The sequence below is a fragment of the Leptodactylus fuscus genome, chromosome 5 (genome assembly GCF_031893055.1).
Source record: "Leptodactylus fuscus isolate aLepFus1 chromosome 5, aLepFus1.hap2, whole genome shotgun sequence".
In the NCBI taxonomy this organism is placed as follows: domain Eukaryota; kingdom Metazoa; phylum Chordata; class Amphibia; order Anura; family Leptodactylidae; genus Leptodactylus; species Leptodactylus fuscus.
Genome location: NC_134269.1, coordinates 22,543,768 through 22,558,269, shown reverse-complemented (window position 1 = coordinate 22,558,269; position 14,502 = coordinate 22,543,768). Strand labels below are relative to the sequence as shown.

General features: G+C 47.0%; 1 protein-coding gene across 4 annotated transcripts in view; it reads left to right on the top strand.

Annotated features, from left to right (window-relative positions):
• LOC142202504 (intercellular adhesion molecule 5-like) overlaps window positions 1-14,502 on the top strand; it is a 57,307-nt gene that overhangs the window by 17,670 nt on the left and 25,135 nt on the right. The window lies entirely within an intron of this gene.

Below are 14,502 nucleotides of genomic sequence, written 5' to 3'. Positions count from 1 at the left end.
GATAGAGGAAGTTCCGTGGTTGGTTTTTTGGGAGGTTTGGGTGAACGAGTTGGTTTGTGTGTTTTCCCTTCTGTGTTCACCAATCCTCCCTCTGTGTATAATTGACTGTGTGAGTGAATTGCCTTATCCTTTGATTTCTACTCAGTTTCCCTGTGTTTGTTTCCTAGTGTAAGGTTCCTTCCCATATTGGTTTGGGGGAATCCTTTCCCACATTTTTCCTGTGTGCTGCTTGTGTTGTTAGTCAGCGCACACCCTTGTCAGTCCCTGTCAGTAGCAGCTTCACTTGTTCGTTAGGGGTGACCCCCTTTAGTCTCCAGTCCCTAGAGGTCTTAGGGCTAGTTCACACGTGAACTGCCCGCGCGGGTTTTGACACAGAGAGAGACGCGGCGAGCCGCGTCTCTCTCTTGTCAAAACCCGCCCGCCGCGACCATCGCTGTCGCGGCTTAACCCTCTGCTGTCGGCTCAAATGAATGAGCCGACATAGGAGGGAGCTGCGGGGGGCGGAAGCCGCACGACTGAGACAGCGCGGCTTCCGCCTGAAGAAAGGACATGTCCTTTCTTTTCTCCGCTAGCAGCAGCTCGCCGCTAGCAGAGAACAGAAGCCTGGCGGTCTCCATAGACCACCATTATAAGGGGAGGTTTTGGACGCGAAATCCGCTGTCAAAAACCTCCCCTTATACTCACGTGTGAACTAGCCCTTATAGGGCATTCCTTCTCCCACTTCCCTCTAGGCCTACGGAATCAGTGAGAGAGGAGCTGTCGGGGTCAGGCTTAGCCTGAGTACAGCCGACCCACACCCGTGAGGCAGGGACCGGGATAGCTAGTGGGAGTAGTGCAGGGCGAGATTCCCTACTGCTATCCCTTAGCCCCGTTGCAGCTACCTGGACTGACATAACAGTACACTCAGCCGGTAAAAAAAAAAAAAAAGAAAAAAGGGGTTCGTTTGCATAATGACGGACCTGAAACAGTTGTACCAGGCGGTGCAGCAGATTTCCACTGAGATGGAGGGGATCAAGCTACGAATGGATGCCATCCAAGCTTCTGGCGTATCTCAAGTACAGCAGTTGGCTCAACACACAGCCTCTCAGGTGGAGGGCATACAGAGGCAGGTGAGTAGCGCCCCTGTGGGTCGGCCTCTGGAGCCAAAAGTCAGCTTACCTGAACCCTTCCGAGGTAAGAGGTCAGATTTTTTCCGATTTCAAAAGGACTGTCTTTTGTATTTCCGGCTACGGCCGTTTTCCTCCGGTTCTGAGGTACAGAGAGTTGGGATTATTATTACTTTATTGAGAGATGATCCCCTCATCTGGGCACATTCGTTACCAGCCGACTCAGCTTGCTTACTAACTGTAGAGGCGTTTTTCTCCACAATGGGGTTACTGTATGACGACCCAGACAGGGTACGCACGGCTGAGTATAACCTACGACGTTTGGTGCAAGGGGATCACGCTATAGAGAAATATTGCACAGAGTTTCGTAGGTGGGCAGCAGAAGTACACTGGAATGACCCCGCTCTACTTAGTCAGTTTGAGACAGGGCTCTCGGACCAGGTTAAAGACCATCTAGTTTCTCACCCTGTTCCGGGAGATCTAGATGAGGCCATGCAGCTGGCAATTAGAGTTGGACGGCGCCTCCGGGAGCGTGGAGACAAGAGTCCTGGGGGGCTTAGCCCTCCTCAATTCTCTGTTTTTAGAGAGGACCCGGGGGACCAACCCATGCAGATTGGGGCCACTGTGCGAAGTGCAAGACCCAAGAGTGAAGGGTCCCGCACAGTACGCTGTTTTGTGTGTGGAGGGATGGGACATGTAGCAAGGGTATTCCCCTCCAGAGAATGGTTCGCCAAGGAGAGTAATAACCCCAGGTCTATTGAGGGTAAAGGGAGAAAACCTACTAAGGAGGGAGGTGTGCATATTTCCTGTACTCAGACTGCCGGGTTGACCCTTGAAGGATGGGTAAATGGGCAGAAGTGCCGGATTTTGGTTGATTGTGGTTCGGCAGTCAACCTTATTGACTCAGAGTTTTGTGAGCAATTAAGGGTGAGTCCTTTGGTCTTGGAGTCTCAGATACCGGTGTGGGCTATTGATAAGACCCCTCTACAGCAAGCTGTCATCTCCAAACAGGTGGAGGGTCTGGAGTTTATTGTGGGTGGCCACAGGGAAGAGATTGACTTGTTCTTGTTGTCTAAGTTACCAGCACAAGTAGTTTTGGGGTGGCCCTGGCTGAAGCAGCATAACCCTATTATCAACTGGGAGACCGAGTCAGTAGTTTCTTGGGGGCAGGGGTGTAATGGTCGATGTCTGCCCATATCCGTTATGTCTTTGTCTATAGACAATTTGCCTCAAGAAATATGTGAGTTCAGGGAGGTCTTTGAGGAAAGGGCAGCCAAGACATTACCACCACATCGCACCTATGATTGCTCGATTAAATTTATACCTAATGCAGTGTTACCCAAGACAAGGTTGTACAATCTCACTATTCCGGAGAGGGAGGCGCTCAAAGAGTATATTGAGGGGAGTCTAGAGGTGGGGCATATTCGCCCATCGAAGTCCCCAGTAGCAGTGGGGTTTTTCTTTGTAAAGAAGAAAGATGGAGGGTTGCGCCCTTGTTTGGATTTTAGGGAGATTAACAAAATCACTGTGCGGAATCCCTATCCCATTCCGTTGATCTCGGATCTATTCAGCCAGATTACGGGAGCTCGCTGGTTTAGTAAAATAGATTTACGTGGGGCATATAACTTGCTGAGAATCAAGAGGGGGGATGAGTGGAAAACAGCGTTTAACACACCCCTAGGACACTTTGAGAATCTTGTGATGCCTTTCGGTCTAACCAATGCGCCTGCATTTTTTCAGAATTTTATTAATGATGTACTAAGTGCCGTCATAGGGAGGGGGGTTGTGGTCTATCTGGACGATATACTCATTTACACCCCGGATTTGGAGACTCATTGGGAGAGAGTGAGAGAGGTTTTAGATCTCCTGAGGGTTAACCAATTAAGTGCTAAGCTGGTGAAATGTGTGTTCGCGGTCAATAAATTATGTTTCCTTGGCTATATCCTATCGGACAAGGGGTTTGAGATGGACCCTGAGAAGGTCAGGGCAGTCTTGGAGTGGCCGCGACCCGAGAACCTAAAGGCGGTCCAACGGTTCTTGGGGTTCTCCAACTATTATCGCCAGTTTATCAAGGGATTTTCTGAGGTTGTGAAACCCATCTCGGACTTGACTAAGAAGGGGGCTGACTGTGCTAAGTGGTCGCCAGAGGCGCTAGCTGCGTTTGAAGAACTGAAGAAGCGATTCTCGTCCGCTCCCATTTTGAGACAGCCGGATGAGAGGTTGGCCTTCCGAGTGGAGGTGGATGCCTCCTCGGTGGGGGTGGGAGCAGTACTTTCTCAGGAGTTCAAGGAGGGTACGCATCCCTGTGCCTTCTTTTCTAAGAAATTCTCTGCCTCTGAACGGAATTATGACATCGGAGATAGGGAACTACTAGCAATAAAACTAGCGTTTGAACATTGGCGTCATTTCCTGGAGGGGGCCAGAAGGCCAGTCCAGGTATTTACTGACCACAAGAATTTGATTTATCTTGGGTCAGCGAAGAGATTAAATGCACGGCAGGCCAGATGGGCTCTATTTTTTGCGCGGTTCCATTTTAACGTGACTTATGTGCCGGGTTCAAAGAATGTTAAGGCTGATGCTTTATCCCGGTATATGTCGACTGAGGAGGAACGAGAGGCGCCTGCCACTATTCTTGGGGATGGAGTGGTGGTAGCAGTATTGGGCGCGAAATTGGAGAAGGCCTTGATCGAAGCGCAACACGCTGCACCTTCCAAGATACCTAGAAACAAGCTTTTTGTCCCAACTACTCTCCGACAAAGTCTCCTGAGGGAGTGTCACGAGTCGGTTCTTGCTGGTCACCCGGGGGTTTCAGAGACCATGAGATTGGTGTCTAGGAATTTTTGGTGGCCAGGGTGGAGTAAGGAGGTCTTGCAGTTTGTTCAAAATTGTTCGGTCTGTGCAAGAGCCAAGGCGTCACATACCCGTCCCCACGGTCTTCTACATCCATTGGAACCTCCTAAGGCACCTTGGACTCATCTGTCTATGGATTTCATCACGGGCCTTCCGGTGTCTAAGGGTTTCACGGTCATTTGGGTAGTCGTTGACCGCTTCACGAAAATGTGCCATTTGATCCCGTTTTCCAGGCTGCCATGTGCCAAGACACTATCAGAGGTGTTTATTAAAGAAATTGTAAGGTTGCATGGTCTTCCTGAGGAGATCGTTTCGGACAGGGGACCGCAATTTGTGGCTAAATTCTGGCGGGCTTTTTGCAGCAGGTTGGGAGTTACACTGTCGTTTTCCTCCGGGTTTCACCCAGAGTCTAACGGACAAACAGAGAGGAAGAATCAGGATGTGGAACAGTTTTTGAGGTGTTTTGTTCGAGAGAACCAGAATAATTGGGCTGCCTTTCTCCCCCTGGCAGAATTTTCCCTAAACAACCATGATTCCAATGCCACAGGTACCACACCTTTTTTTTGCTCCGGTGGTAGACATCCTGTTTTCGGAGTATTTTCTTCCATTTCTTCCCCAGTTCCGGAGGAGGAGCTATTTTCTAAAAAGCTGCAAGGGGTATGGTCCCGTATCCGAGAGAATCTGGTGCGGGCGTCGCACCAGGCTAAGGTCCAGGCGGATCGGAAGAGAGGAGAGTTGCAGTTCTTCCCTGGTGAGATGGTTTGGTTGTCCACCAAGAATATCAGATTGAAGGTTCCTAGCAAGAAGCTGGGTCCCAGGTTTGTGGGTCCTTTTAAGATCATCAAGATGGTAAATGAAGGGGCGGCGCAGCTGCAACTACCTAAAAGGTGGAAGATAAACCGGGTCTTCCATGTCTCCTTGTTAAAGAAGGCCAAGAAGGGAACGTCTCCAGTTAAGGTTCCACCAGTTTCTGAGTCCGGGGAGTATGAGATATCCCGAGTTCTGGATAGCAAATATGTTCGGGAGAAGCTACGGTATCTGGTGGCATGGAAGGGATACGGTCCTGAGGATAATTCTTGGGTCCTGGAGTCGGATATGTCAGCTCCCAGACTCGTGGAGAAATTCCACAAGGAGTTCCCGAAGAGGGATGCTCCTAGAGAATCCGGAGTCTTCTCCTTGAGGGGAGGATCGTGTTAGGAGTATTTAGGTTCTTTACTTTCTATTTTTCTTACCTGGGGAGTTTTTGGCTGCGCAGTGTCTGGGGTGGCATCCTGGCACTGCGGGGTTGTCCTGTCGTGAGTATTGGTGCACACCTTCTGACTTGCACGTGCGCACTGATGGTAGGCAGCTTTATCTCCTGGTTGATTAGTCTGTCCTCCCATTTGCACCTGGGAGGAGTGGTCTCTACTCTGTATTTAAACCCATGCCTCCCATGGTTCTGTGCTGAGTGTCGCTTTTACAGAGCTAGGCCTTAGCAGGAGGAGTAGGTGGTGTTCTGGGATAGAGGAAGTTCCGTGGTTGGTTTTTTGGGAGGTTTGGGTGAACGAGTTGGTTTGTGTGTTTTCCCTTCTGTGTTCACCAATCCTCCCTCTGTGTATAATTGACTGTGTGAGTGAATTGCCTTATTCTTTGATTTCTACTCAGTTTCCCTGTGTTTGTTTCCTAGTGTAAGGTTCCTTCCCATATTGGTTTGGGGGAATCCTTTCCCACATTTTTCCTGTGTGCTGCTTGTGTTGTTAGTCAGCGCACACCCTTGTCAGTCCCTGTCAGTAGCAGCTTCACTTGTTCGTTAGGGGTGACCCCCTTTAGTCTCCAGTCCCTAGAGGTCTTATAGGGCATTCCTTCTCCCACTTCCCTCTAGGCCTACGGAATCAGTGAGAGAGGAGCTGTCGGGGTCAGGCTTAGCCTGAGTACAGCCGACCCACACCCGTGAGGCAGGGACCGGGATAGCTAGTGGGAGTAGTGCAGGGCGAGATTCCCTACTGCTATCCCTTAGCCCCGTTGCAGCTACCTGGACTGACATAACAACTATAGGGTATCTGCAGTGCTCCTATTAACCCCTTCCTGATGGAACAGGAGCACTGCAGATACCCTATATTCAGTAGACCGGGCACTGACAGACACAGGGATACAGGGATTGTTTTATTTTGGTTTTACCCCATTAACAAAAATCCAAAAATTTGCAAAAAAAATGTTTGCTTAAAGTTGCCATATTTTGACATCTGTAGTTTTTTATATTTCTGTGTACGGGGATGTATAAAGCGTCTTTTTTTGCAGGGTCAGGTGTGCTCTTTAGTTTTACCATTTTGGGGAATGTCTATTGTTTTCATCACTTTTTATTCTAATTTCAAAAATCAAAGGCGAAACAATGAAAAAACTGCAATTTGGAACTTTAGATTTTTTTTTCTGCTACAGCATTCACCATATGGAAAATATACTTTTAGAAGTTTGCAGGGCGAGTATTTTCAGACACAGGGATACCTAATTTAATAGACCCCTAGGGGGTTTGAGCTCCAAGGGGTCTGATCACTATTGCAATGCATTACAATGATAATGTGTTGCAAAATACGAGCTTTTCTATTAAAGGCTGCTTCAGTAAGCTCCTAGTTATCATGACAATGAGTCACTGGCCCCTGGATTTTGTTCCGGGTGCCAGTGATCCTCCCCAGAATGGTGCTGCTTATGTACCACCAGGAATATAACACCTTAGGCTCCGTTCCCACAGAGTAACGCGCCGCTCATTCTGACACATAAACACGTGTCAGACTGAGCACTGTAAAACAGAATCCCATTGCCATCTTACGTGCGCTACACATTGAAATCAATGGGAGGCTTTTTAACCCATTGATTTCAATGTGTAGCGCGCGTAAGACGACACCCATTGAAGTCAATGGGATTCAGTTTTACAGCGCTCACTCTGACACATTCCCCGTGGTATTCACTGAAACTCTACACCCGATATAGTCCTCTTTCCCACACACAGCCTGCATGTTCTGTAGTCTTCTGATCCTCTATGAGACTCCATTTTCTTCAGCTTTCACACTGTCCAGCTTGATCCTATATAGCTCCGCTCAAAAAATAGCATGTAGCTCCGCCCTCTGCCTAGCATGATCCTATCTGAGAATGGATCAAGGACCTGTGATGACGTCATCACAGGTCCTTTAGTGTTGTGTGAACCTAAATTCCTTCACTGCGATCGTGTAGTGACGTCATTTACCGGGATAAAAAGTAGCCTATGTTCTAATCGGGGTTCCTATCTATGTATGTGGCAAATTTCATGCAAATCTGTTCAGCCATTTTTGTGTGATTGAGGAACAAACATCCAAACACACAAACTTTGTACGATTATAATATTAGTACGAAGTACGATACGATACTGTAACGATGCTAGTTATCAGATTTGGAGTCCAATTGGTGGGGCAAATGGTACAGTACTTAAATAGAAATAAATGAAGGATAAGTACCTCAGAAGTAGAAGAAACCGTGGTCAGACGTTAGCAGGGTTCGGTACACGGTAGGAGCAGATCAATCGTAGTCAGGCGTTAGCAAGGTTCGGTACACGGTAGGAGCAGATCAATCGTAGTCAGGCGTTAGCAAGGTTCGGTACACGGTAGGAGCAGATCAATCGTAGTCAGGCGTTAGCAAGGTTCGGTACACGGTAGGAGCAGATCAATCGTAGTCAGGCGTTAGCAAGGTTCGGTACACGGTAGGAGCAGATCAATCGTAGTCAGGCGTTAGCAAGGTTCGGTACACAAGAGCAGCAAGGCAGTGGTGAGGTTCAGGGCAACAGGAAGCAGACAGCCAGAATAATCAGGCACAGGATGGAGTGAGCTGTGAGTTCATATAGGACAGGCTAAACTGTGATTGGCCACAGAACAGGTGATCTTAATAACCCAATTACTCCAACAGAAGAGACCAGACAAGGTAAAGCACAGAACAAAACAGGTTTCCAAATAGTGCAATGGTTAAGGCCGCAGAACATAGTCAGGAAGTCATGGGTTCAAGACCCAGTGAGTTCAGTTCGTGACATTACTCCCCCTTCTCCAGGAGCGTCCTCTGGACGGTACTTGGCTTGGCTTTTCTGGATAGCGCTGATGAAATTCTCTTACCAGTTGTGGAGCATGGATGTTGTTTACGGGTTCCCATGAATTGTCTTCAGGACCATACCCTTGCCACTTTATCAAGTACTGTAACCGATTTCGATGAATTCGAGAATCCAAAATCTCTTCTACCAGATATTCCTCTTCTCCTTCAACAATAACTGGGTCAGGTGGAGGCAAGTTACGTCCCGGGAATGGATTTTCCACAAAAGGCTTGAGAAGAGAGGAATGAAAAACAGGGTGAATCCGCATAGATTCTGGGAGTTTTAAACGAAATGCTACAGGATTAATTTGAGCCACAATCTCAAAAGGTCCAATAAATTTCTGACCTAGCTTGGCTGAAGGTATCTTGAGCTTCAAATTTCTTGTAGTGAGCCATACCTTATCTCCTATACCAAAGGAAGGAAAAGACTTGCGATGTCTATCAGCAGTCTTCTTATAGCGATCTTGGGCTTCATGCAGAGCGTTTGTTAATTTTTCTTGAACTTGCTTCAAGGTAGACAGTCTGTCGGAGACAGCAGGAACTGAAGAAGAAATGGGAAGGTTGGGAATGAATGTAGGATGGAAACCCATATTGGCAAAAAATGGACTCTGGGATGTAGAAGAATGCTGGGAGTTGTTATAAGCAAATTCCGCTGTAGGAAGGAAATTAACCCAGTCATCCTGGAGATAACTTGTGTAACACCGCAAATACTGTTCAAGGGTTTGGTTAGTGCGCTCAGTTTGCCCATTAGATTGTGGATGAAAGGCAGAAGATAAGTTTACTTCAATCCCTAGAGTGGCACAAAAACTCTTCCAGAACTTTGAGGTAAATTGTACCCCACGGTCAGAAACTACATTGTCGGGTATGCCATGTAGGCGGAAAACTTCTCGGATGACTAATTCTGCAGTCTCTTCAGCAGAGGGTACCCCCTTTGTTGGTATAAAATGAGCCATTTTGGTCAGACGGTCTACCACTACCAGAATTGTACGCATATCTCTTGAAGATGGTAGTTCAACAATAAAATCCATGGAAACAGAACCCCAAGGACGAGATGGAATAGGAAGGGGTTGAAGTAATCCCACTGGTGAGGATCGAGGGGTCTTATTCCTAGCACAGGTTTGACAGGAAGAAACATACTTCTTTACAACCACTTGATATTTGGGCCACCAAAATGAACGAGACAAAAGTTCTTTGGTCTTTTCGACTCCCATGTGACCTGCGGGTCTAGAGTCGTGAACAAGGCGCAGAATCTCTAATCGAGTAGTCTCAGGAACATATACACACTGATCAAGAGTCCAAACCCCATCTCTAAACACCAAATCAATATCTGTGGGGGGATGATTAAGGAAGGAATCTCCATTATAACCTTCTTTGATCTTCTGAAGTATATCCTTGGAAATTATTGCCCCTACAAAATTCTTAGCAGGTAAGATGGGGGTTTCGGATGTGTCATCTTGTGTTATGTCAGAACACATCCGGGATAAGGCGTCTGCTTTTCCATTGCGGGATCCCGGTCTGTAGGAAATAATGAAATTAAATCTTGAAAAAAATAAAGACCATCTAGCCTGTCTACCAGAAAGTCTCTTGGCTGATCTAATAAATTCTAGATTTCGGTGATCTGTAAGAACCTGAACCACATGAGATGCTCCTTCAAGAAGATGCCTCCATTCTGTGAATGCTTTCTTAATTGCAAGTAATTCTTTATTCCCAATGTCATAGTTTCTTTCTGGAGGAGACATCAGGCAAGAAAAAAAAGCACAAGGATGAAGCAACTGTTTATCTCCAACTCTTTGGGACAACACTGCTCCTACTGCTGAATCTGAAGCATCCACTTCAACTATAAATGGCAGGTCTGGATTAGGATAAACTAAGATTGGAGCAGAAGTAAAAAGTGTCTTTAATTGGTTAAATGCTTCGTCGGCACTTGAAGACCATTTAAAAGGAATCCCTTTCTGGGTTAATTTTGTTATCGGACTAATAACTTTTGAGAAATTCCTAATAAATTTGCGGTAGAAGTTTGCAAAGCCGATAAATCTTTGGATCTCCTTGACATTCTTGGGAGAAGGCCAGTCTAAAATAGCTTGGATCTTACTAGGGTCCATGCGCAATCCTTCCGTAGAAATGATGTACCCCAAAAACTGAATTTCTGTCTTTTCAAATTCACATTTTTCCAGTTTAATATATAGTTGGTTCTCTCTTAGACGGCTCAAAACCATGGTAACCTGCTTACGATGTTCTTCAAGGTTCTCAGAGTATATTAATATGTCATCCAAATACGCCACCACAAATTGATCCAGCAGATCTCGGAAGACATCATTAATAAAATGTTGAAAAGTTGCTGGGGCATTGCAAAGTCCAAAAGGCATAACAAGGGATTCAAAATGGCCATAGCGTGTTCGGAATGCTGTCTTCCACTCGTCCCCAGGTCGTATACGGACAAGATTGTATGCCCCTCGTAGATCCAACTTAGTAAAGATCTTTGCTGACCGTAATCTCTCGAGTAACTCTGGAATAAGCGGAAGAGGATAACGATTTTTAACGGTTATTTGATTTAGTTCTCTGTAGTCAATACAAGGACGTAATGTGCCATCTTTCTTTGGTACAAAGAATATAGGTGCTCCTGCCGGAGAAGTGGAATGCCGTATAAATCCTTTGGCCAGATTTTCTTTGATGTACTCATCCAGGACCTTCAGCTCCATCTCTGCAAGTGGATAGATGCGTCCATAAGGTATGGATGCACCGGGTAAAAGTTCAATAGGACAATCATACGTGCGGTGAGGGGGTAGCTGGTCGGCATTCCTTTTGTCACAAACATCTTTAAATTCCTTATAAGGTTCAGGTAATTTGACAGTGATAGTGCTGGATCTTTCAGTAGCTCCCACCTGTGAAAGAATAGGCTGCTTCAGTTGACAATTTTGTTGACAATATTCAGAAGTGAAAGTTACATTTCCTGACTTCCAGTCTACTGAAGGATTGTGGATGCTGAGCCATGGTATGCCCAAAATTACTGGAAATTTTGGTGAAGAGATTAACTGAAAACAAATCCTCTCCTGATGACCGGGATCAATCAATACTTCCAGTTCAGTAGTTTCATGAGTAACCGGACCAGAATTTAAAGGTGACCCATCAACAGTTACTAATTCAACTGGTGAAGATCTTGCACTGTGCTCAATATGATTATCAAATGCAAACTTAATGTCCATAAAATTTCCAGCTGCACCAGAATCCAACATTGCTGTAGTGGACAACTTGTAGGAACCATATGAAAGCTGAACTGGTAAGGTGAAATGAGGTCGGTTAGAGGTCATATTGTCAGGACAAGATGTGGTGGAAAACAGAGGCTGTGTCACCAGACTAAGAGAAGCACAGTGGGGACAAGATTCCAAATTTGGTCGAATCTCAGTTGCCGCAACTGCCCGTTGAGGTTTCTTAGGGCAGTCAAGAACATAATGTCCAAGTTGTCCACAATAAAGGCATAATTTTTCAGCAAGGCGGCGACGTTTTTCAGCAGTTGAAATTGGTCCCCGGATGGCATCTACTTGCATAGGTTCTGGGGCCGAACCTGTTTGAGAAGGTGTCTGCATCTTTGGGAGAAACCGTCCCTCAGGTAAATGAGAGAAGGTGCCTGCATCATAATAGCCTCGTCTTTCTCGCTTCCTTTCCAGGAGTCTTTGGTCAATACGGACGCATAACCGTATATACTCCTCAAAGTCAGCTGGAAGATCTACTTTAACAAGTTCATCTTTAACAGATTCAGAAAGTCCTCCATAGAACCGCCATTTTAGTGCGGAGGTGTTCCAGGAAACATCAGAAGCCCAGCGCCGAAACTCTGCAGCATATTCCGCAACAGAGCGTCTTCCCTGGCGAAGATCCCGCAGAGCCCCCTCAGCAGTGGCGCAACGATTGGGGTCATCAAATACTAAGTCCATTGCTGCAAGAAAGTCCTTCAGATTGTCCAAAATCTCATCATCCTGTTCTAAATAAGGTGATGCCCATGCTTGTGCATCGTCTATTAGCAGGGCAATGATGAACACAACCTTGGACCTATCAGTAGGGAACTGTGAGGAATGCGTAGAAAAAATCATCCGGCAATGATTAAGGAATCCTCGGTACAAGTGTCTCTTTCCACCAAATTTTTCTGGTAGTGGAATCCGGTAAACTTGAGAAGTGGCACTGACAGCAGCAGAATTTGCACGCAATTCATTTACTTGTTGTTGTAATTCAGTGACTTGACTTTTCATTTCATTTAATTGTCCTTGAAGGCCATACACAAGGTTATGCAATTCCGAGATCTGGAAGGCATGCTGTGACAAAGCAGACTCCGCCCCTCCGGCCTCCATGTTGGGCCTGATTATTATGTAACGATGCTAGTTATCAGATTTGGAGTCCAATTGGTGGGGCAAATGGTACAGTACTTAAATAGAAATAAATGAAGGATAAGTACCTCAGAAGTAGAAGAAACCGTGGTCAGACGTTAGCAGGGTTCGGTACACGGTAGGAGCAGATCAATCGTAGTCAGGCGTTAGCAAGGTTCGGTACACGGTAGGAGCAGATCAATCGTAGTCAGGCGTTAGCAAGGTTCGGTACACGGTAGGAGCAGATCAATCGTAGTCAGGCGTTAGCAAGGTTCGGTACACAAGAGCAGCAAGGCAGTGGTGAGGTTCAGGGCAACAGGAAGCAGACAGCCAGAATAATCAGGCACAGGATGGAGTGAGCTGTGAGTTTATATAGGACGGGCTAAACTGTGATTGGCCACAGAACAGGTGATCTTAATAACCCAATTACTCCAACAGAAGAGACCAGACAAGGTAAAGCACAGACCAAAACAGGTTTCCAAATAGTGCAATGGTTAAGGCCGCAGAACATAGTCAGGAAGTCATGGGTTCAAGACCCAGTGAGTTCAGTTCGTGACAGATACGATAGGACAGTGATGGCGAACCCATGGCACGCGTGCTGTCGCCCTGATCGCTCACTAACGGCGAATCCGATGCAGGATTCCCCGTTAGTGAGCGATCGCTGCCTTCAGCTGGTTGTGCAAATGCGCATCCAGCTGAAAGCTGTCAGTGTAGCTCAGTGTAGGCCACGCGTACTACGCGGCCTACACTGACTACAGAGTGTGACCTCTGAACAAGCGCGGGCGTGATGACGTAAGTCATCAGTGCGCGCAGTGAACAGAAGAGAGAACACCCGGCAGCTCTTCAGGTAACTATATTGTGTTTGTTTGCACTGTCAGGGGAGGGGGGCAACGGTAGACATTTCATGTTGTGTAGGAGGGGGCTACTGTAGACTTTCATGCTGTGTGGGTAGGGGGCTACTGTGGACCATTTTATGCTGTATGGGAGGGGGCTACTGTGGACCTTTCATGTTGTGTGGGAGGGGGCTACTGTAGACTTTCATGCTGTGTGGGTAGGGGGCTACTGTGGACCATTTTATGCTGCTACTGTGGATCTTTCATGCTCTGTGGGAGGGGGCTACTGTGGACCAGTTCATGTTGTGTGGGAGGGGGCTACTCTGGACCATTTCATGCTGTGTGGGAGGGGGCTACTGTGGACCATTTCATGTTGTGTGGGAGGGGGCTACTGTGGACCATTTCATGTTGTGTAGGAGGGGGCTACTGTGGATCTTTCATGCTCTGTGGGAGGGGGCTACTGTGGACCAGTTCATGTTGTGTGGGAGGGGGCTACTGTGGACCAGTTCATGTTGTGTGGGAGGGGGCTACTGTGGACCAGTTCATGTTGTGTGGGAGGGGGCTACTGTGGACCAGTTCATGCTGTGTGGGAGGGGGCTACTGTGGACCAGTTCATGCTGTGTGGGAGGGGGCTACTGTGGACCAGTTCATGCTGTGTGGGAGGGGGCTACTGTGGACCAGTTCATGCTGTGTGGGAGGGGGCTACTGTGGAGTATACAGATATAATCCTGTGTGGGGGCCACTGTGGGCCAGATTGTACTTTGTGGGGGGCCACTGAGGGGCAGATTGTACTGTGTGGGGGGCCACTGAGGGGCAGATTGTACTGTGTGGGGTCCCCTCACTATGTATATCACACAGTATTTGTTTTATAGCAGACGTGAAATTAGTACAGGATGTAATAACATTGCACGGTAAACTATAAAACAGATCCTGTGCGATGTAAATAGTGAAAATTAATTGTTTAAAAGTACAGAATGCAGAGAGCTTTACCTTTCAGTACAAGATCTGTAAAGCCCCAGTCACATGACTGTAATTTGTGGGTCCGCAATTGTGGACCCACAGAGTTTTAAGGTTAAATTGCCGTGTTGGCACTCCGTGATAATTTATTTGGTTTTGGGTTGCAGTTTAGGCACTCGGTCTCAAAAAGGTTCGCCATCACTGCGATAGGATGTTGGAAGGGGATCTTCCACCAACTCCAACTCTTTGCATCCCTCAGTAGGTTTTTCACCAGTGGAATTTTTTCACTTGCCACTACTGATCCTGAGAAATTGGTAC